General features: G+C 44.7%; 1 protein-coding gene across 3 annotated transcripts in view; it reads right to left on the bottom strand.

Annotated features, from left to right (window-relative positions):
* RNMT (RNA guanine-7 methyltransferase) overlaps positions 1-23,962 on the bottom strand; it is a 97,167-nt gene that overhangs the window by 10,232 nt on the left and 62,973 nt on the right. The window lies entirely within an intron of this gene.

Below are 23,962 nucleotides of genomic sequence, written 5' to 3'. Positions count from 1 at the left end.
AATTACCCCTCAGAGAACATCCCCCCTCTGTCTACTGCGAGATGATTGGCTGGATTTCTGCAGGTGCAGGCCGCCCATTAATGCGGTATCTCGTCAGTCGCAGGGCTTTGGTACTCCGGGTCACTGTCAGTGCCTCCCGATCCTTGCCGAAGGTGTGTTCGTGTGTCCCCCACCTCTTCTTTGTCCTTTGTGTAAAATTGGAGCAGACGCTGAATGGAGCCGGCTGCAGATTAGTGCAGAGCATGGATCGCATGGCCTGGAGGAGAGAATGGAGAGCAGAGCCGTCCCTTTCCAGTACATTCATGTGCAGCTGAAAGGGGGAGCGCCATGGGGTTTCACGTTGAAATGGGGCCTGGAACACAGGGAGCCATTAATTGTGTCCAAGGTAAGCAAGGGGCAGAGAGGCGATTATTGGTGCTGGCCCGCCATGCACTCAACAATGTGTACTTTTCCCCTGCTCAGAAGCTCTTTTAAATCCCCGTAGTACACTACTACATTCGCGGTTTTAATGGTAAAAACGCTGACTTTTACAGAAAACCGCAAATATCTATTGAAAAGTTATTCACAGTTTTTCCAGATTCGCAGCTGTATTCCGCCCGCATCCACCGTGAATACGGAGGGAGAAGTGTATAAAGATAAGCAGGTTTGGAAATTTAAAAAAAATTGTCTGGGTGCTACAGCAATAACTGCTTTAGTGAAAAATATCCATGGGCCAGATTAGATGAATTGCTGTATTGTTCTTTTATCAAAAGCACTGGGAAGACAAAAATCTTAAGCGGGGACAAAAAAATGGAGTGTTTTGACACAAAAAAGAAAAGTTAAGATTTTTATTTAAAATCTGTGTGGCAGAAATTCTTTTAAGACTCATCAGATGTTCTCAACAGACAAAACCAACTGATGGGAGCTAGAAGGTTGCTGCAGTACAGGAACTATTGTGCATGGATAATAAATGTGTTTTGTCTTTCCAGACAGCTTTTGAAGATTCATGTCTCACACCTAGCAGAATCCAACCATATAAAACCCAACAACTGAAGTGCAAATGAGATACTGGCAAAAAATCCCTTTGTAATATCAATTACAAAATCTTTTCACATCCACTATTATTGCCATTTGTTAATACCTACAAAAGATTTTTTTTATATATCTTGAATAAATTTTATTACAAAGGGATTTTTTGTGTTTGCACCTAGCAAAGTCACATGATCCACCTAAATATTTTTCAAAGACAAACTTTACAGAGCCAAAGTATCACTGCTGCTACAAGCCTTTTGAATTAACTTCATTTTTTGCTCAGTGACAGAAAAATAAGTCTTATTACTTGAAGAGATTTTTTTCCCTTTACCTCTATTAACAGGTATTTCAAGAGCTTTCCTTTTTTTAATGTAAGATTTATCAAATTACAATCAAGCAACAGAAACCTGTATATCAATGTTGATCCAAATCTCCACTGAAGAAAAAAATAAAAGCTTAACAGAAGGAAATATCGTCAATCTGCACATAGGCCAAGTCCCCAAGATTAGAAATAAGGGAAATAACTAAGGGGCTCTTTTACTATGCTGCTTTAAGTATCTAATTAGAGAATGACACGGTGGCGGTTTACCCGCGGCCACCGCATTTTAGCTGCGGGTCACCCGCCGAAAACGGGGAAGAAAACTAGCAGTCGCTGCGGCGACGGGGACAAGGCCATTCACCGCACGCGGGGCGGTGAATAGTCTTGTCCCCGCAGTGAGGCATGAAGGATCGCGCGGTCCCCGCAGCTCACACCCGCCTGCCCAATCGATTCTAGTGTTTAGCCAGCTCTCTCCCTTCTCCTCACCTTAGTTTGTAGATTTTCTTTTTCGGGGACCCGCACGCGCGGCTGCTCAGTGTTCAATCTTCTGCTCTGACGCAACCGGAAACAGGAAGTTGCAGCAGAGCAGAAGATTGAACACTGAGCAGCCGCGCGTGCGCGGCTCTCTGATAGCGTGCGGGTTGCCGAAAAAGAAAATCTACAAACTAAGGTGAGGAGAAGGGAGAGAGCTGGCTAAACACTAGAATCGATTGGGCAGGCGGGTGTGAGCTGCGGGGACCGTGCGATCGCTAGTGTTCCCGGCTCAAATTGGAAGGAGGGAGTGAAAGGGAAAAGGATTCTGGGCCAAGGGGATGAAGTCGGAAAGAAAAACCCACAACAGGAAAGAAAGGGAAGGACTGGCAGGTGAGCCAGATGCTAGAAGCAGGGGGGGGGAAGAAAGAGGGAAAAAAGCTAGATGGGGTTGAAAAGAAGAGACACACTGGTATGGAAGAGGAAGATAGGGGAAATCTGGACACAGGAAGGTAACAGAAAGAGGGGAAATTATGTGCATGGGGCATAGGGACAGAGACATAAAGGGGGATGGTATATGGACACAGGGGGGGCAATGACAGATACATAGGGGAGATATTAGAAATGGAGAAAATAGGAGCACAGAAGCGAGATGGTTTGTGGGGATGGGACAGGGACCGAGCTCGCAGGCTCCAGTGGCTTGCACAAATTACATTGTAACGTGCCATGAAAATAAGAGGGAGGAAGGTAGATAGATAAGCCACGTGAGAGGAGCTGAAGGGTAGTAGAAAGGAACAGATGGTAAAGGAGGGAGGGAAGGGTGGTGGTGGAAAGGAATAGGACAGACATTGAAGGAGGGTGGAGAGGAACAGACCCCGAAGGGAAATGTGGAAGACAGAGTGGGAAGAAGACAGATGCCAGACTATGCGGGAGCGGAGGGAAGAAGATGGGTGCTAGACCAATTGGGGGGGGGGTTAAGGGAGAGGCACAGTAACAGCAAATGGAAGACACAGAGAGAAGACACACAGTGGATGGAAGGAATTCAATGAGAAGATGTGGAAAGCAGAAACCAGACAACAAAGGTAGAAAAAAAAATTATATTTATTTATTTATTTTATGCTTTAGGATAAAATAGTATATTAGTTGTGTTGATAAAAATTTATAAACAAAGCCCTGCCAGCTGAACATCTCTTTCTCTAGTTCAGCAGCAGGAACTTTGATTTATAAGAAAGGAATAAGCTAAATATTACAGTACTAAGGCTTATATGGATGCAGCGGGGACGGTGACGGGGCGGTGAATGGGATGGCAGTGGCGGTGACGGGGCGGTGAAAGGGATGGCGGTGACGGTGACGGGGCGGTGAAGGGAACGGCGGTGACGGGGCGGTGCAGAGGATGGTGGGGCGGTGACGGGGACAGATTTTTTCCCCGTGTCATTCTCTATATCTAATGCAGTGTTAACAGTTCAGACAGTATGGGCTAAAACAAGAACCCTTGTTTTTTATTTATTGTAATTTTAGTATATTACTGCAAAGATTTATCATTGTTTAAGAGTACAGAAAAATTCCAGTATAAAAGAAAACATAGTAGCTCATCATTACTTAATAGGAACAGGCAATTAATAGTTATAATTATTCACTTAAGTCCATGACCTAGTGGGCAGGACAGCAAGCAGCAATGAAAAGAAAATCACATATTAATTATAACAGCAATGACAAATCATACGGAAGTGGTTTACTAAGCAGAAAGCATAACCGGAGAACTAGAAAGAGACCTTTTACTGATTACAAACGCAGAAAGCTGAGAAGATTCAAAATTGCATATAAAACTGATTTCAATTTAATTACACACTTGCCAGGAAACAGTAGGAAAAAGAGTGCTCCCAAATAAAGAACAACTGGTTTTAGAAGAAAAACCTTCTTCCTTTTTTGAGTTTTAGTCAAAATCTGGAAACATCCTGACTTGGCACCTCAAAAATGGAGTATCTCTTTTCTTGTAAAATATTCACAAAAGCCAATCTCAATCAAAGGACAATGTCAATGCAATAATCAAAGTAGAAAACATGATGGCAGATAAAGGCCAAATAGCCCACTGCAAATCTGCAGTAACCATTATCTCTTTCGCTCTCTAAGAGATCCCATGTGCCTATCCCATGCCTTCTTGAATTCAGACATGCCACCTCTTTTATTAAGGTGCACTAAACGCCAACGCGTGCATGTTATCCTATGGATGCATTAGCATTTAGCCCGCGCTAAAACGATTAGCGCACCTTAATAAAAGAGGGCCATAGTCTCTGCCTCCACCACTTCTTCCGGGAGACTGTTCCATGCATCTACCTTTCTATAAAAAAAAGTATTTCCTTAGATTACTCTGGAACCCATCACCTCTTAACTTCATCCTATGCCCTCTTTCCAGTGCTTCCTTTCAATTGAAAGAGACTTGACTCAAGTGCATTTATGCCACATAGGCATTTAAACGTCTATCATATCTCCCCTCTCCTGCCTTTCCTCTAAAGTATACATATTGAGAACTTTAAATCTGTCCCCATACGCCTTATTACGAAGACCACGCACCAGAATTGTACATAATATTCTAAATTAGGTCTCACCAGAGTCTTATACAGGGGCATCAATACCTCTTTTTTCCTACTAGTGATACCTCTTCCTATGCACCTTAATTTCCTTCTAGCTTTCACCGTCACCTTTTCAACCTGTTCGGCAACCTTAAGATCATCACATACAATCACACCCAAGTCCTGCTCTTCTGTTGTGCACATAAGTTCTTCACCCCCTAAATTGTACTGTTCCCTCAGGTTTTTGCAGCCCAAATGCATGACCTTGCATTTCTTAGCATTAAATTTTAGCTGCCAAATTTCAGACCATTGTTCAAGCTTTGCCAGGCATGTCTACTCTATTGCAGATTTTGGTATCATCCGCAAAGAGACAAATCTCACCCGACAACCCTTCAGCAATATTGTTTTAAAAAATGTTAAAAAGAACAGGCCCAAGAACAGAACCTTGAGGCACAACACTGGTAACATCCCTTTCCTCAGAGTGATCTCCACTGACCACTTACTCTCTGTTGTCTTCCACTTAACCAGTTCCTGACACAGCATGTCACTTTGGGGCCCATCCCAAGAGCACTCTTTATTTATTAGACATCTGTGTGGTACACTGTCAAAGGCTTTGCTAAATACACCATGTCTAGTGCATTCCCTCTGTCCAATTCTCTGGTCACCCAGTCAAAGAAATTGATCAGATTTGTCTGACAATATCCACCTCTAGTGAATCCATGTTGCCTCTGATCCTGTAATCCACAGGATTCCAAAAACTTCAACATTCTCTGTTTTTGAAGCGTTTCTATTAATTTGCTTACCACAGAAGTTACTTACTGACCTGTAATTCCCTACTTTTTCCTTATTTCCACTTTTGTGTAGAGAGGGTGGTGGATGCCTGGAATGCACTCCCGAGAGAGGTGGCAGAGATGAAAACTGTGACTGAGTTCAAAGAAGTGTGGGATGAACACAGAGGATCTAGAATCAGAAAATAATATTAAATATTGAACTAAGGCCAGTACTGGGCAGACTTGCACGGTCTGTGTCTGTATATGGCCATTTGGGGGAGGATGGGATGGAGAGGGCTTAAATGGCTGGGAGGGTTTAGATGGGATGGAGTAGGTTTTAACGGAGATTTTGGCAGTTGGAACCCAAGCACAGTATCGGGTAGAGCTTTGGATTCTTGCCCAGAAATAGCTAAGAAGAAAAAATTTAAATTGAATCAGGTTGGGCAGACTGGATGGACCATTCGGGTCTTTATCTGCCGTCATCTACTATGTTACTTTGAGACCTCATCCACCCTTCTCCAGTCCTCCGGCACCACTCTCTACTCTAGAGAAGCATTGAAAAGTTCAGTTAGCAGAGCCACCAGAAACTCCCTAAGTTCCTTCAGTACCCTCGGATATACACCATCCGGCCCCATCGCTTTATCTACCTTTAAATGAACAAACCCTCTAAAAATCAATCGGGGTTTACCACTCCATCATCCCTATTCACATTTGTCTTCTGCGGTCCCACTCCCAAATCTTCAGTCATGAACACAGAACAGAAATATTTGTTAAGCAAGTCAGCCTTTTCCTTATCAGCGTCTACATATTTCTCCCCTTCACTTTTGAGTCTCACAATGCCACTTTTGTACTTCTTCCTATCACTGATATATCAAAAAAATGCTTTGACTCCCCGTTTTACTGTGTCAGCTATTTTTTCTTCCAATTTGTATCTTTGCTTTCCTGACTTCTCGACTAGCCTCTTAACTTTTTCAGATATTTTTGCCTGTCTTCCTCTTTCTGTGATCTTTTGTAATTTATGAAATCTAACTTCATATTTCTTACCTTTTCAGCTACTAATTTTGAGAACCAAAGCGGCCTTCTTTTCCTCCTACCTTTATTTACTTGCCTAACAAAAAGATTTAACTACTTAAGTCTCAGTTGCTTCAATGATTTCAGAAACTTTCAAAACGTCAGTTTCCATATTTAAATCAGATGACTTAACAATTTCTTTCTTTACCCTTGGTAAGTAGATACAGGCATTTATCTGAGATCTGTAATACTTCCTTAAGGTACGGAACAAACATTTCTGAGAGAAATAAATGGGAACTTTGGAAAATGGATCAAACAAAGTTGGAATACCTAATTGCATTCTCCAAATTATAAATCCTCCTACTCAACCTGTAGGTCAGATACTTTTTCAGCATGAGTCTCTGTATTCTTAGTTATTTGATCAACTTGATTTTGAACAGAAAAATTATTATCAAAGTTCTTATGAATAATAGAATTATTATAGCAAATTGAGAAGACCTTACCAAGATCAGAGACTGCATTCCAAATGGTTTCTGAAATTGAACCCCAACAGAAATAGCCTTCAATTCTGCTTCAAACTTGGAAGCTATAGGAATTGCTCTTTCTCTGGCTACTACTGCCAAACTACCCAATGCCGACACCGCAGGTTGCTCCAGAGGCAATAGAATCATTGGGTTTTTTTTGTATAATCATGTTTATTGAGCAAAAAGAGTCAACATACATTCATAACATGGCAAAGTGCAATACAGTATATCACAGCAATGGTGCCCAGTGAACATAAGAGCAGAACCAAAAAGCACAGTTACTTACCGTAACAGGTGTTATCCAGGGACAGCAGGCAGATATTCTTAACGCATGGGTGACGTCACCGACGGAGCCCTCGGTACGGACCTTTTTAACTAGAAGTTTCTAGTTGGCCGCACCGCGCGTGCGCGAGTGCCTTCCCGCCCGACGGAGGAGTGCGTGGTCCCCAGTTAGGATAAGCCAGCTAAGAAGCCAACCCGGGGAGGTGGGTGGGACGTAAGAATATCTGCCTGCTGTCCCTGGATAACACCTGTTACGGTAAGTAACTGTGCTTTATCCCAGGACAAGCAGGCAGCATATTCTTAACGCATGGGTGACCTCCAAGCTAACAAAGAGGGAGGAGGGATGGTTGGCCATTAGGAAAATAAATTTTGTAACACAGATTGGCCGAAGTGTCCATCCCGTCTGGAGAAGGCATCCAGACAGTAGTGAGTAGTGAACGTGTGAACTGAGGACCAAGTGGCCGCCTTGCAGATTTCCTCGATGGGCGTGGAGCGGAGGAAAGCCACAGAAGCAGCCATAGCTCGGACTCTGTGTGCCGTGACAGCACCTTCCAGTGACAGACCGGCCCGAGCATAGCAGAACGCAATACAGGCAGCAAGCCAATTGGAAAGCGTTCGTTTGGAGACAGGATGACCCATACGGTTAGGGTCGAATGACAAAAAAAGCTGAGGAGAGGAGCGGTGAGCCCTGGCACGGTCAAGATAGTAGGCTAGGGCACGCTTACAATCCAGCGTGTGCAGCGCCTGTTCCCCAGGATGGGAATGGGGCTTAGGGAAAAAGACAGGCAACACAATGGACTGGTTGAGGTGAAAAGCTGAGACCACCTTAGGAAGAAATTTAGGATGGGTGCGCAGGACCACCTTGTCATGGTGAAAAACAGTGAAAGGTGGATCAGCGACCAGTGCATGCAGCTCACTAACCCTCCTGGCAGAGGTGATGGCAATCAGGAAAAGCACCTTCCAGGTAAGGAATTTGAGCGAAGTTGAGGCAAGAGGCTCAAAAGGAGGTTTCATGAGAGCTGATAAAACCACATTCAGGTCCCAGACGACAGGAGGAGGCTTCAGAGGCGGTTTGACATTGAAGAGACCTCTCATGAACCGGGAAACCAGAGGATGAGCCGTGAGAGGTTTTCCGAGGATAGGCTCGTGAAATGCAGTGATGGCACTGAGGTGGACTCTGATGGAGGTAGATTTGAGACCAGCATTGGACAGAGAGAGCAAATAGTCCAGTACAGATTCCACCGCCAAAGAGGTGGGATCCTGATGATGCCGTAGACACCAGGAGGAGAACCTGGTCCACTTCTGATGGTAACATTGGAGGGTGGCCGGTTTCCTGGAGGCGTCCAAAATGAGACGGACAGGCTGAGATAGATTCTCTGGAGAGGTCAGCCCGAGAGAAACCAAGCTGTCAGGTGGAGCGAAGACAGATTGGGATGTAGTAGAGATTGATGCTGCTGTGTAAGTAGAGTAGGAAACACAGGAAGAGGAATGGGCTCCCTGGAGCTGAGTTGGAGCAGGAGGGAGAACCAGTGTTGTCGTGGCCACCGAGGGGCGATGAGAATCATGGTGGCCCTGTCCCTGCGGAGCTTGAACAAGGTCCGCAACATCAGAGGAAGTGGAGGGAAGGCATACAGGAACCGATCCTTCCAATCGAGCAGGAATGCATCTGGTGCCAGACGATGAGGAGAGAAGAGTCTTGAACAGAATTGGGGCAGCTGATGATTGTGAGGTGCTGCAAAGAGGTCCACCTGCGGAGTGCCCCATCGAGCAAAGATGGAGTGGAGTGTTGGAGGATCCAGTGTCCACTCGTGAGGTTGAAGTATGCGGCTGAGATTGTCGGCCAGGGAGTTCTGTTCGCCCTGGATATAGACCGCCTTGAGGAAAAGATTGCGGGCCGTGGCCCAGGTCCAGATGCGTAGGGCCTCGAGGCAAAGGAGGCGAGATCCGGTGCCGCCTTGTTTGTTTATGTAGTACATGGCGACTTGATTGTCTGTGCACAGGAGAAGAACCTGGGGGCAGAGAAGATGCTGGAACGCTTTGAGAGCGTAGAACATGGCTCTGAGTTCCAGGAAATTGATGTGATGCTGACGCTCTTGTGGGGTCCAAAGACCCTGGGTGCGTAGATCCCCTAGATGGGCTCCCCACGCATAGGGGGAGGCATCTGTGGTGATGGTCATGGAGTGAGGGGGCAGATGAAAGAGTAGACCCCTGGAAAGATTTGAGGAGTTCAACCACCATTGGAGAGATTGCTGAAGAGATGATGTCACAGAGATGGGATGAGAAAGAAGATCCGTCGTTTGTGACCATTGGTTGGCGAGAGTCCATTGAGGTGTCCGGAGATGGAGGCGTGCCAGAGGAAGGACATGAACTGTCGATGCCATGTGGCCCAGGAGGACCATCATTTGTCGGGCAGGAATGGTGGGATGCATGAGGACCTGACGACAGAGATGGAGCAGGGTCCACTGACGATCGGAGGGAAGAAAAGCCCTCATTAGAGTGGTGTCCAGAACAGCTCCGATGAATTGAAGTCGCTGGGTGGGAAGCAGATGCGACTTGGGGTAGTTGATCTCGAACCCCAAGAGATGGAGGAGAGTGATGGTAGCACAAGTTGAGGCGACGGTGCTTTCACCAACCAATCGTCCAAGTAGGGGAACACTTGGAGGTTGTGAGATCTGAGGAAGGCCGCTACCACTATCAGGCACTTGGTGAATACCCTGGGAGATGAGGCGAGGCCAAAGGGAAGCACCTTGTACTGATAGTGAAGGTGGTGTACCTGGAAACGCAGGTAGCGGCGAGAAGTCTGATTGATGGAGATGTGAGTGTAGGCCTCCTTGAGGTCCAGGGAACATAGCCAGTCGTGTTGAGAGAGAAGAGGGTAGAGCGTGGCAAGTGAAAGCATTCTGAACTTCTCCTTGACGAGGTGTTTGTTGAGGTTCCTGAGATCGAGAATGGGACGGAGGTCTCCCGTCTTTTTGGGTACCAGGAAGTAGCGGGAGTAGAATCCCTGACCCCTTTGGTCTGGAGGTACCTCTTCGATGGCATTGAGAAGAAGGAGGGATTGAACCTCCCTCAGGAGGAGGGGGATTTGAGATGAATGAGAAGCAGACTCTACGGGAGGGTTGTCCGGTGGAAGAGTCTGGAAGTTGAGAGAGTAGCCGTGGTGGATGATGTTGAGGACCCACTGGTCCGATGTGATGACCTCCCAACGGCTGGAGAAAATGGTGAGACGACCTCCGATTGGTTGTGGAAGAGGTAGCGAAGGTGGAAGACTGGCTATGCCCTGGAGAGAAGAGTCAAAAGGGCTGAGACGGCTTAGCAGAAGGCAGAGGCTTGTTAGGTTGAGTGGATTGAGAACGTGCCTGCGCCTGGTGATGTTGCTGCCGTGGCCGCCGAGACTGTTGGGAAGGCGGGTTGAGTGGTCTGGCTGAGAATCTGCGCTGGTATGAGGTTTGAGGCCTGTAAGGACGTGTAGGCGGAGCCTTCTTTTTTGGTTTAATCAGGGTGTCCCACCTAGTTTCATGCGCAGAGAGTTTTTGGGTGGTGGAATCCAGGGACTCTCCAAACAGTTCATCCCCAAGACAAGGGGCGTTGGCTAGACGATCTTGGTGATTAATGTCCAAGTCTGAGACTCTCAGCCAGGCCAGGCGGCGCATGGCTACAGCCATGGCAGAGGCACGGGAGGTAAGCTCGAAGGAATCATATATCGAGCGGACCAGAAATTTTCTCAATTGGAGGAGACCAGAGATTTGTTGCTGAAAAAGTGGGATCTTCCTCTCTGGGAGATACTTCTGGAGGGCTGACAACTGCTGGACCAAGTGTTTCATGTAGAATGAAAAATGGAAGGAATAGTTGTTCGCCCTGTTGGCCAACATGGCATTCTGATAGAGCCTCTTGCCAAACTTGTCCATGGTTTTACCCTCTCTGCCAGGGGGGGTGGAGGCATAGACACTGGAGCCCTGAGTCTTCTTTAAGGTGGATTCAACCAGGAGGGACTCATGGGGAAGTTGTGACTTATCGAATCCTGGAATAGGGATAACCCTATAAAGGTTATCTAACTTGCGTGGGGCCCCAGGTACTGTAAGGGGGTTTTCCCAATTTTTATAGAAAGTCTCCCGTAGGATGTCATGCACGGGTAGTTTAAGAAACTCCTTGGGAGGTTGCTCAAAATCCAGAGCCTCTAGAAAGGCTTGGGATTTCTTGGAGTCTGATTCCAGAGGGAGGGATAGGGCGGCAGACATCTCCCTGAGAAACTTTGAGAAGGAGGATTGCTCAGGCCTGGAGGTGGCATCAGGAGCTGAGGGATCCTCATCAGAGGAGGAGAGATCTTCCTCGGTACCGGGGGGAGACTCTTCCCACAAGTCTGGGTCCCGGACCTCCGGGTGTGCATGACGCGACACCGGGGTGGAAGGGTCGGTATGGTGAGTCTTGGACAAAGATTTCCCAGAGCGTACCGAAACGGTACCGGGGGAGGAGGACCGGCGTCGGTCCCGGTCCCGGGAAGAATGGTGCTCCGCTCGGTCCCGAGGAGGATCCGCAGTGGCATGTTGGGCCGAGAGAATCGGCATGGAGGTATTAATAGGTACCGATGGGGTGGACACCGGTGGCTCGGTGCGGGGCTCGGGCCGGTCTGGTACCGGAAGAAGCGGTGCCAGGATAGTAGGCAACAGTTGCTCGAGCTGACGTTTCAGCTGGTCTTGCAGTTGACCCTGGAGGATGGCCGCAATTCGGTCATCCAGGGGAGGCACCGGAACCGCTTTCTTTTTCTTCGGTTCCTTAGGTGCCGCTCTACGTCCCGGCGATGAGGAGGCCGATGATGAGGCACTCACCGAAATCGGGACGGAGCGCTTTCGGGCTCGGCTCGAGGCCGGCAGGGTCGGTGTCGCCACTGTGGCTGGTGGGCGCTCGAGGGAAGGGGTAGGCTTCTTAGCCGGCTTACCTTGCGCCAGCGGCGCCGATGTGGGGTCGGGCGTCGTCGAAGCCGACGGTGCCGATTTCTGTGGTACCGCTGTCGAAGTCGAGGATTCCATGGTCGACCCGGTGCCGAACAACAGATCTTGTTGGATTTTTCGGTTTTTAAGCGTCCGCTTTTTAAGAGTGGCACAGCGGGTGCAGGAGTCCGCCCGATGCTCTGGCCCCATACACTGTAAACACCAATTGTGTGGGTCAGTGAGGGAGATCGGGCGTGCACACCGCTGGCACTTCTTGAAACCGACCTGCGGGGGCATGAAGGGGAAAACAGCCTCCGCAAAATCGAATCCCGAGGCCTGGATAATGGCAACAGGCCCCGCCGGGGCAAAACGAAAAAAGATAGAAAAAATCAAAGTTTTTTTTTTTTTTTTTTTGCAAACTAAAAGAAAAGAAACCCGAAGGTGAATACAGATAAAATAAGAAAAAAATTCGCGAGCGGGAAGGCAAAAAAAAGTGAGTTCAACGGTCGTTGAAAAACACACGCGTCTTCTTCGCTCCGCGGAAACGAAGAAACTGGGGACCACGCACTCCTCCGTCGGGCGGGAAGGCACTCGCGCACGCGCGGTGCGGCCAACTAGAAACTTCTAGTTAAAAAGGTCCGTACCGAGGGCTCCGTCGGTGACGTCACCCATGCGTTAAGAATATGCTGCCTGCTTGTCCTGGGATAAAAAACAAGAATGTGAAGAGCAAGGCCATCAACATCAAGAACATATCCATAGTAAAACTGACTGTAAATAGATGCCCATTTTTGTAGAGAGGCCCTAAAAGCTCCTCCGAGGAAAGAGAATCCCAAAGTCCCCCAATCAACCAACAGACATGCCTACACTTACCCATCAATACCCAAACCCCTCCCCCCCCCTCAAACATACCGCACGCAAACCAAAGCATAGAATATCATGGAGAGAAAACAAAGGCAGCAGCATAGACTAAACTAAACTAAACCTTAAGTTTATATACCGCATCATCTCCACGGATGTTGTGGAGCTCGGCACGGTTTACAAGAACTTAAAATATAGGAAGAGAAGGAAAAAAAAGGTTTACATGAACTTATATATAGAAGAGAAGAGTAAGGGGGGATAGAATTACATTTTAGTGAAAAGCCAGGTTTTCATTTGCTTGCGGAATAATTGGAGGGAGCCCAGGTTCCGCAGCGGGGTAGTAAGGTCGTTCCAAAGACCTGTGATTCTGACATAACAGAGCATATACAATGAGATTCATAATAAGAGTAATAAGAATAAGAGCAATAAAAACCAGAAGGAGCATTATAAAGCTCAAGCCAAAGTTAAGACAGCACAGGACAGCAGAAATTTCTCCCACAGTGCACAATAGTCTTTCCAAGGATCCTGTGGACTTCGAGAACAAGTCTTTAACTCATAATGTGCCAGAGTGTTCATGCGAGATTTCCAAACTGGAAAGGAGGGCGCTTCCATAGATGCCCAGTGCTGCAGAATAAGTTTCTTACCCAGTAAGACAGCATGAAGAACAAATTTCTGTGACATCATGGTGAGGTGTCCTGCACATCTCCCAGCAGAAGAGCAGGAGGGTTCCATTGCAAGGTGCAAACCAGTTTGGCGTCAAGATAGTGACGCACCGGTTCCCAAAAAGAGAGCGCCGAACACTCAAAGAAGGAATGTAGAAAAGTCCCCAGAGAAAGGTGACATTTAATGCAGGTATCATCAGGCCACAAACCAATAGTGAAGCCTCTCGACCTAGTTAGGTAAGCACGATGTAACACTTTAAACTGAGTTTCCTGTAGAGAAACAGCCTTAATAAACAGGTAAATATTTTGAAAGAAAAGTTGCATATCACGGATAGAGACTTCCAATCCCGGTTCCCAGTTCCCGGGACCACTCATTCACAATAATCTGAAGACACTGTTCCCCTTGAAAATTCCTGCCCTTTCTGTACCAAGTAGCAATCTTGTTCAAGTGTGGAGGGGTAGCAAGGGCTTCCTCATCCAAGGTGCCATATCCCCAGGTGTTAGCATAAGTAGTGGTTAAAGAGTCATAATAATGTTTTAGCTGGAGATAAAGATAAGTATGTGTAATGATGGAAACGAGGGAAATTGGCCACCACCCAATTGTAATAAACCCCCTATGGTAGCAGCCCGCTCCTCCCTGCCCTACAAACCAGGCAGACCCAGGAGGCCTGGGATGAAACACAGATTACCAAACAAGGACAAAAAGGGAGACGGGTGCGGCACTTTATGTTGAAGTTCCCTCCACCAAGCCCAAGCCTTGCAAAAGGCAAGAAGGAAAACCAATGTGGGATAAGTCAAGGATGTAGTGGTGCCCGATCCTATGCACAAACGAAACGAAAGACAAAGGGGTGCAGCAAGTGGGTAGGATATCTGGAGGAGAATAACGCTGGTGTGATGACAAACATTCGTGAATCCAGCGGAAGATGGAGGCAATGTTGTAGAGTCAAATGTCCAGAAGGCCAAGGTCTCCCTGTGACTTAGCTCGAAACGGTTTGTGGAAACTAATTCGCGCTCTTTTGGCATTCCAGATAAAAGTACGAATAATAAAGTTAAAGTGACGCTCGTCCTCCTGGCTGATCCAGAAAGGAATCGATTGGACAGCGTACAAAAGCTTAGGAAAGTTGAATCTGCCCAGGAAGTGGACTATCTGACCACACCAGAGGTAAATTTGACTGAATTTTTGGAAGATACACAGGATGTGATTCAGAGTCGATCCACCCTGGTAATAACATACATGAGCGAGATGGATAAGATGTTGATAATGAGACTTTATTTCAAAAACAGGCTAATGAAATTTTGTGGGGACTTGGTTAGGATTTTTCCGGATGTATCTAGAGCCACTCAGTTGAGAAGGAAAGAATTTTTGAAATTGAAGGATAGAGTGTTAGCACTGGATGCATCCTTTTACCTGAAATTTCCCTGTAAATGTATGATTAAGTTACAAGATAATGAATATTCTTTTTGGGATCCTATACAACTACAACAATTTTTGGTTGCAAGAGAATAGAAATAGAAATAAGATTTGTTTCATCTAGTTGAGAATTTGAGGAGAATTAATATAAATAGTATCCCATTTTAAGGAATGATTCAAGGTTCTTAGTGTGAACCAAGAATTCTTGTCCTTTATTTTCTTGAATTCTATTTTGTTAGAAATAGCAAGGTATACTCCCCATTAATGTGGGCTTAAAAGGAATTATGTATGTATGATTTGATTATGTATTGCTTTATGTGATTTTCCTTTTTTCTTTTGAATTATTGGATATTGTAATGTATTCAAAATTATAAATAAATAAAAAAAAAGCTTAGGAAAAAGAACCATTCAGAGATAATGGGAGATAGCGCCATCTATGACAGAGGGATTTAATCCAGCCGATGGCTGCCGAGATATTTGCATCATAAAGCTGTTGTGGGTTACGATGAAGGAGAATCCCCAAATACTTTAGTTTCCCTGGCGCTATCCCCACTCCTAGGCGGTTGAACCAAGGATCTCCCGGTGACTCATGTGACAAAAGGGCCTCAGTCTTATCATAGTTAATTTTTAACCCGGAAAATAGGCCAAAGGAGTTAATAATATGCATCAAGTGAGAAAGATGGACGTCAGCATGCCGAACATAAAGAAGCATGTCGTCAGCGAATAGACTAATACGGAACTCGTGCCCACCTATACCGAAGCCCTGTAAGTTCGGGTCCTGGTGGATCTGGATAGCCAAGGGTTCAAGGGAAAGAAGGAAAAGCAGGGGAGATAACGGGCACCCTTGCCACGGCTCAAAGGGAAGGGCTCAGAGACCCCCCCCCCCCCAGTTGATCAACAACTGGGACGTAGGGCAGTGGTACAGAGCAGACACCCAGGCAACAAAATCCCTCAAAATGCTGTATTGGGCCAAAACCCAAAAAAGATGCCGCCAGGATACCATATCGAACGCGTTTTCTACCTCTAAGCTGGTTATCAATGCTCTATCCAAAGCTGTATACGGGAGTTGCAAAACCGTGAGCACTTTGAGTAAGTTCATAGAAGCGTATCGGCCAGGGACAAAACCTACCTGGTCCTCATGTATCAGACCAGGAAGGAGAGTATTGAGACGGGCTGCCAAAATCTCAGCCAGAAGTTTGATATCTTGGTTCAAGAGAGAAATGGGGCGATAAGAGCCTAATTGGTCCACAGGTCTTCCTGGTTTCGGCAAGATGATAACGTGAACCCAGTTATGAGTGTTCCCAGGCGGAGTTTCCAACCTGAACCCCATAAAGTAAGCCTGTAAGCAGTGCAATGCGATTGGTGGCAAAAGCTTATAAAACTCCAGGCCGAAACCATCCAGCCCAGGCATTTTTGTCAGTTTGAGTTTCCGTATGGCCATCTGCAATTCCTCCTCACGTATCAGTTGGTTAAGCATATTCCGTTGAGTTTCAGAGACCCCCGGCAACTTCAAAGAGAGGAAAAAGTCAGTCTGAGCCAGATCATCGGACGGTTGTTCAGCATATAAATTTTGGTAGAAGTGAATAAATTGTTCCTGTATGGCCTGTCTTTTATATGTGTGATCACGTGCTTAACTCTCAGAGGGCGTATTAAATTGGCAAGCAAATGACTTGTTTTGTTCCCCCAGACGTGTAGTTTATATTTATAAAAGTAGATATTCCTAGTAGCGTGCTGGGTCAGAATAGAGTTAATTTGACATTTAACGGTTTGAAGCCTATCCCGTAGATCCGTCGTTAAACTAGAGATGTGAGATCTCCTTAGGTGCTGCAACTCCACGGTCAGGGTTAACAACTTCTTTTCACGTTTCAGAATCGTTTTCTCTCTTGTCTCAGGAGCCCTCTCCCATGAAGTAGAACTGTCCAGGGTTATCTTCTGGACATCTACCACCGGGCTCTCAAGACTTGCTGTATGTAGCTGAGATGGTAGGGATCGCAAAATGGGGGTTAATGATAGCTCAGTGCAATAGCCTGACACCATTCCTCCTGGCACTGGAGCAGAGGCATCCAGCAACTCTCTGAAGCCCAGAGATACCGGTGTTCGACGATGTGTATACAAATCCATCAGTCCCTGAAATGAAGAAGGCTGAGCTGAGGCCTTTACCCTTCTTTTTTCACCATGCTGAAACAGTGTGTTGAGCTCCACACTAAGATGCCGCCACCATCTTGACTCCTCCCATTCTAGTCAAAACAAGAGCCTTTGTGATAAAAACACCATATTAACTAGCTAATGCAGGAATGGGTTGGGTCTGGGCATGTTAGAGTCAGGAGAAGGTATAGTTGGCTGTGACTGCTAGCACATTAGTAACTACTGCATACTAGCTGTCATAACTGCCGATAGCACAACCAAATTTTTCACCATCTCAAAATGAGACGGTAAGTGCAGCTATACTACTGAAGTCTGGTACCATGGCTGCTGTCAAACTATGTCCACAGTGGTGCCCCAACCTGCCCTGCCTCCATGACACAAGCAGGAGATCCCAATCCCTCTCCTGACACATACAGGAGCTCCCCAATCCATCTCCTTCCCAATACATCACTTTAAATGGCACCTCTTATTTATTGGGATTTATTAAACACCTTTATGAAGAGATTCACTGAAGATGATGTACAGTACAAACAGATTAAACTAATGGGTATTTTTAACGCAGCAAAGTAATAGTAAAATGACCAAATAAATATAATCAATGTGCATGGGTAAAGTTGGACATGGAAAAATTGAAATCTAATAACAGGACCAACACGATATAAATCTCAGAAAGATGTATATTTAACAGTATCGCTGAACAGTCATACAACAGATATATGTCATCATAACAATACAAAGATACATTAATAACATGGAAGAGCATTCAAACACTGATAAGATATTAATGCTGAATACTGTTATTTCAATTCAAAGAAGCATCTTACTATGTAGCCAAGAGGGCAAGAACAGTTGAGATACAGTGCGTTCTCACTATTTGCTGAGGTTAGGTTCCTAGAAAACCCCATGAATACCCAAAATTATGAATACAGAACCATTGATCCTATGGGGAAAAAGGGGGGTTGGGTTCCTGCGCGACCCTGTTCACTGTACTTTTTGCTATCTTAAACCAAAAAGTTATCATTTTGTATACCCTTCTTGTAAATAACAGCGTGCTTATTATATTCTGCATTTTATAAATGTACTTTATTCACACTTTTTTTGTAAAACCAATCTTTTTTTTGGTGTAACAACACTCACACACCTCTCTATGAATATCTTCATTTTCATGAGAATATACTCTGTATGACTGTGAATAAGCGAAAATGCCCATGAATAGCAAAAACAAGTTACTCTATTTTGTGTGAATAAACAAAAATGCCTTGTGAAAAGCAAAAAATGGGTTACACTTGATTTTGGATGAATAATCAAATTTGTGAATATGGAACACACGGCTAAAAAGAACGCACTATAGATGGTGACAAAATGAGTAATACAACATCAATTGGAATAAACAGTTGGGTGGCTAAACTGAAGGCAATTATACAAGCAGTTGAAGGAGATCTAAAGAACTAGTCTAAGTTGCAGGATGTATAGCAAACAGGGAAATTTAAGAAAAAAACATGGCACCCAATGGGTATACCCTTGGACAAAAAAAGAGAAACTGTTTCCATCTTTTTTGGGCCTCGGGATATATCTAGAGATGAAATAAATTTTACAATTCTGAATCAGTTTCTCCTGGTTTTGTTTTTTTTTTTAACTAAGAACTCATTCTGCCTCAGCAAAGTGCAAAATAAACCATCAAAGTAACAGAAGTCACCATCATAGAATCAGAAGACTTACAATGCTGAAACATCCAAGCGGTCTATTGATGTCCCCCCCCCCCCAAAAAAAAAAAAAAAAAAAATTAAAAACAAAACAATTCAGGGGTAGATAATTTGATTCTTCAAGGGCAATTTTACAAAACACAAGTGTAGCAGCCGGATTTCATGGTATTTACCTAGGTAGCAGCCTTGTCATTACATGATTATCATCTGGTACATAATAGTTATTTATTTCAGGGACTGGGCCAGGATTGGAGATCTCCCCAGGAGGCCGAAAAGGCACTATTCCTCACACACACACTACACGCTTAATGCATCATGGGAAGAGCTCTGAACCATATAAAACTTTAAGGAACATTCTTAAAGTAACTTAATTCGAAAGCAGAGGCATTATTAATGCAGAATATTCACATTATGTACATTGATTCTTCTTATTACTTCATAGCTTTTATACTTTCTCCACTCCTTGTAAAAAAGAACCTGTGAAAGGTCCTTGCTTTCTGTCTTCCAATAACTTCCTTCACTTACATTTAAGAGCCAGCAACATTTAACTTCCAGGTTGAACACACTTATATAATTCAGATGATCAAGAGTTACAGCACAGGTGGTGCATGTGGCCCTTGGGCCGCGAGTTTGAGACCATTCTCCTAGATGGGACTGCAGGATATGTGAGGTCTCTCTCTTTTCCCAGGAGGTAACTGCTAATGGAAGGGACCCAACCCTCAAGATCTTACTGTACCTTACAATTTACTAGGTCTGTTAAACCGGATGTCACAGTGTCTACTATTTACCTTAGGTAAGGTTTACCCTAGGTAAGAAAAAAGAAAGACATACCACACAAACCAAATAGGCATAAAAGCCCAAGACACAAAAAACTATTCCAATTACTAAAAGAACTCACACAGACACCAAACTCTACCTAGCCAAAAACGACAACCCTCCTACCTTCAGCCACCCTTTCAGCTGAATACTTTTAAAACAAAATTACAACTGCCAGGACAAACTTCGCAGGAACCCCAACCCACCTAGAAGAGATCACAATGCCCCCCACAGAAAAATAATCAACTGCAGCAGATAGAACCTGGTCCCACTTCTCCACAATACGACCTTAACAAACTATAAAAAATACAGCCAAGCAGTTTGCAACCTCAACCAATGCCCTCCATACCTATTAAAAACCTCCAGCCTAAAATTCCACACTCTCCTCATGCAATGGATACAAGCCATGCTCATAGATGATCTTTTCTCACAAGACCTCTCTGAAATCATTGTCACCCCGATCTTAAAAGACCCATAAGGAGCAACAGATCAACCATCCAACTACAGACCCATAGCCTCAATTTCACTATAAGTCAAGCTAATGGAAGACCTCGTAGCTAAATTCCTCACCAACTACCTAGAACTACCTAGAAAATCACAATTTGCTCCACCTTACACAGTCTGGATTCAGAACCAACTTCAGCACTGAAACACTACTAGGCTCTCTTCTGGACACAGCTAGACAACACATCAGCACAGACAAAAAAAATTATTATTCAATAAGATCTCATCGCAGCATTTGACCTGGTAGACCACGACATCCTGCTACAAATACTAGATACAATAGGAATCACAGGCAAAGTACACACATGGTTTCAAGGATTCCTACAATCTAGGACCTACAGAGTAAAGACAAACAAAGAAAAATCAGAACCATGGTCCAACCCCAAGGATCACCATTATCCCCAACACTCTTCAATTTCTACATTGCATCCCTCAGCACCTGCCTAGACAAAATAGGCATAACCTCCTATAGCTACGCAGACGACATCACCATTCTCCTTCCTTTTGATCAGCCAACACCCGCCATGACAGACACACTACACAGAACTCTAGAAACAGTGGCAACATGGATGAAAGTCCATAAACTAAAACTGAACCCAGACAAAATAAAATTCATACTTCTCGAAAAAAATAAAACTCCAACCATAACAAACCTAGTAATAAACTCAATCACATACCCCACTCAACTCACTCTAAAACTTCTGGGAATGACGATAGACAGATGCTACATCATGCAACCACAAATCAACAAAACAATACAGAAATCATTTGCGGTCATGAGAAACCTAAGGCAAGTTTGAAAATTCTTTGATAGAAAACAATTCCAGTTCATGGTCCAGTCCCTAGTCCTAGGTCTCCTTGACTACTGCAACATCCTATATCTCCCCTGCCCCGCAACAATGATAAAACAACTACAAACAAAACAAAATACAGCCCTGAGACTAATCTATTCATTAAGAAAACACAATGACATCACCGAGGCATACCCCGACTCACACTGGCTCCCAGTTCAAGCAAGAATACTATTTAAATTCTACTGTCTATTATTTAAATCCATAAATGGTGACAACCCAGCCTACTTGAATAACCACCTAATCCAAACTACCACAACCAGACAACAGGAGAACCTAGACACCATTCACATACCCTCCAATCAGATACATCAAATGGAAAAAACTGTACGATGGTCTTCTAGCCACAGAGGCAGCAAAACTAGACCACCAACTCTCCAATCTACTAATCACGACTCCAGACTACAAAACTTTCAGAAAAGAAAAGAAAAAAAACAAACCTGCTATTCAAGATATCCATGAAGACTAACTAACACCGTATGAACCATTTCAATCCTCTGAAGCAACCCGCTCTACTCTGTAACACCTCTGGACATGTCCAGAAATCCTCTTCTGTAAACCGCCTTGAACCGCAAGGTAATGGTGGAATAAAAATCACTAATATAATATAATGTAATGTAATGTTTCTTGAAAAAAGTTGTTTGTTACATTAAAAAAAGGGGAAAAAATACCCTCATCCCTCTTTCTCTTACGAAAAGATGGATGATCATTATTATAAAAAGAGAATAGATGCTATACTCTGCAATTATTATTATAGTAGTTTTTGTTAGATAACCTTTATAAATAAGATGACCAGAAATTTAAATAATTAAAAAAATGATCCTACATGTATTAAGATCAGTCAAAACCTTTAAAATTCTTTAAAATCACTGTGTATGTTGTAAACACCTTAAGTAGTTAAACTTCTAGTTAAAATATCATTTTAATATTGTACTTCACCGATTGTCCAGTTTTTAAACCGCCTAGAATTCTTTTGATTGTGGCGGTATACAAAAATAAAGTTATGTTATGTTAATTAAATTCAGCTGAATTTTTACACTCAAGAGTTCTTTCCCTTAAATATACAGAAATCTCTAACCGCTGGATTCTATAAAGGTCGCCCAAAATTGCATGCCAAAATTTAGGCACAATCCTGAGATGTGTGTGAAACTTAACTGGTTAACAAGCCAATTAATGTCAATGAATGGATGCTAACTAGAGAATGACACGGGGAAAAAAATTTGCCTCATCACCGTCCTTGTGGGCTTGGTCCCTGTCCCGTCCCTGCGAGCTCAGTCCCCATTCCATCCCCACAAACCTACAGAGAATATTGTTCTTTAAGTAGAAGGAGTTAACTAAAGTGGATGGGATTGGGGAAGGGAGGTGGGTAGATTGATAGGGAAGAGTCAAAAGGGGATAGCGATTCAAATATTCTTAATCTAGCCTCTTTCCCAGCATCTTCCCACTCTCTCTTCCCCATTTCCCAGCGTCTTCTCTCCACTCTCTCTTCCCCATTTCCCAGCATCTTCTCCCTACTCTCTCTTCCTCATTTCCAAGCATCTTCTCCCCTCTCTTTCTTCCCCAGTTCCCTTCGGCTCCTTCAGTGTCTTCTCCTCTCCATCCCCCCCTCCCCAGCACCCTTCATGCGGTCCAGCAGTTCACTCCCGCCGGCCAGCTGTGCATCTCCCTCCCTCCCTTACCTTCTCTTTGTGGAGATTTCTATAAGGCTATGCATTGTATTGAAGCCAGAGCCTTGAAGTCGTGTTGCTTTGGCCGCTGGAAAAGTCTCCTCCGATGCAACCGGAAACAGGAAATTGCATCAGAGGAGATTTTTCCAGCAGCCACACACGACGTGACTTCAAGGCTCCGGATGCAATACAACACATAGCCTTATAGAAATCACCATGAAGAGAAGGGAGCGAGATGCATGGCCAGATGGCCTGCGGGAGAGAGAGGGCTGCCGGACTACGCGCTCGTTCACCGCGCGTGCTTACTCTCTTAACTGCGGAGACAAGACCATTTACCATTCCATGGGGTGGTGAATGGCCTTGTCCCCGTACTCGTGGTGACCATTTTTTTGTTACCGTTTTGGCGGGTTACCCGCAGCTAGCCGCAGGTAACAGCCACCGTGTCATTCTCTAATGCCAACAATTGCTGTTAATTAGCACCAATTAGGATTTCTATGCGTGTATGTGGCTGTGTGTTATTCTGTAACACTGGACGTCCAAATTCCATTCAACATTCAACCCAACCCAAAAGGGGGCATGGGTGGGTCAGGGCATTCCAAAAATGTGCACAGTGCTATAGAATACTGTGACTACATGCCCACACTGGACACTAGGAATTAGAACCTGGTTTCATCAGGTGTAATTCCTGGTGCTCAAATCTGGACACAGGAATCAGTTCACTCCACGCTATCCTTAAAGGATGTTCATTTTGGAGTGACTTTTATGAAATAGCGCTGTACACAGATTTCTTTTCCATTGCTGATTTTTGAGCACTATTTACTGAATCCATGCCTAAATGTCTCATCTGAATACAGATGCACATGTACAGAAATTTCACCCACCCCCAATAAAATCTAACCCATACCCACTAAGTTCCTTTCCATTTCCACAATTAATCTCCCACCCTTACCCACAGGAGTTGATACTATTATTTAATTGCTCACAGCTCTCTATTCCCTCCCAATCCCAACAGCCACTCATGGTTTTATTTTTTAGATGGTATTCAGTATTCAACCAATGAGTGTTCCAAACCTAATTCTGGTGTTCCAGACTAGATGGGCCATTTGGCCTTTATCTGCCATCATGTTTCTCTCTCAGTGCATTCCAAGCATTTTTCTGAAGTCAGAGATTTTGACTACACCCTCATGGGAATCCCATGGCAACTTCTTCCATCCCCACGGGATTCCTATGTGGCTCCCTAATCTGAATTCCAAAACTTTTCTAAGGGGACCTCTGAACAGCAATCTCACTGCTTTAATAATCAGGTACCGTATTTTTTGCCCTATAAGACGCACCTAGGTTTACAGGAAGAAAACAGCTCCTAATTGGTGAGGCCCGACTTTAGTGCAGGAAGAGGCGGTCGGAGCATACCGCGAGTGATTTCCTGCTGCTCTCACCTGTCTCCCCCACTAAAAACCAT

This window comes from Geotrypetes seraphini, chromosome 2 (assembly GCF_902459505.1).
Source record: "Geotrypetes seraphini chromosome 2, aGeoSer1.1, whole genome shotgun sequence".
Classification (NCBI taxonomy): Eukaryota; Metazoa; Chordata; class Amphibia; order Gymnophiona; family Dermophiidae; genus Geotrypetes; species Geotrypetes seraphini.
Note: the sequence above shows the minus strand (reverse complement) of the source record. Positions and strands in the feature narration are given on the sequence as shown.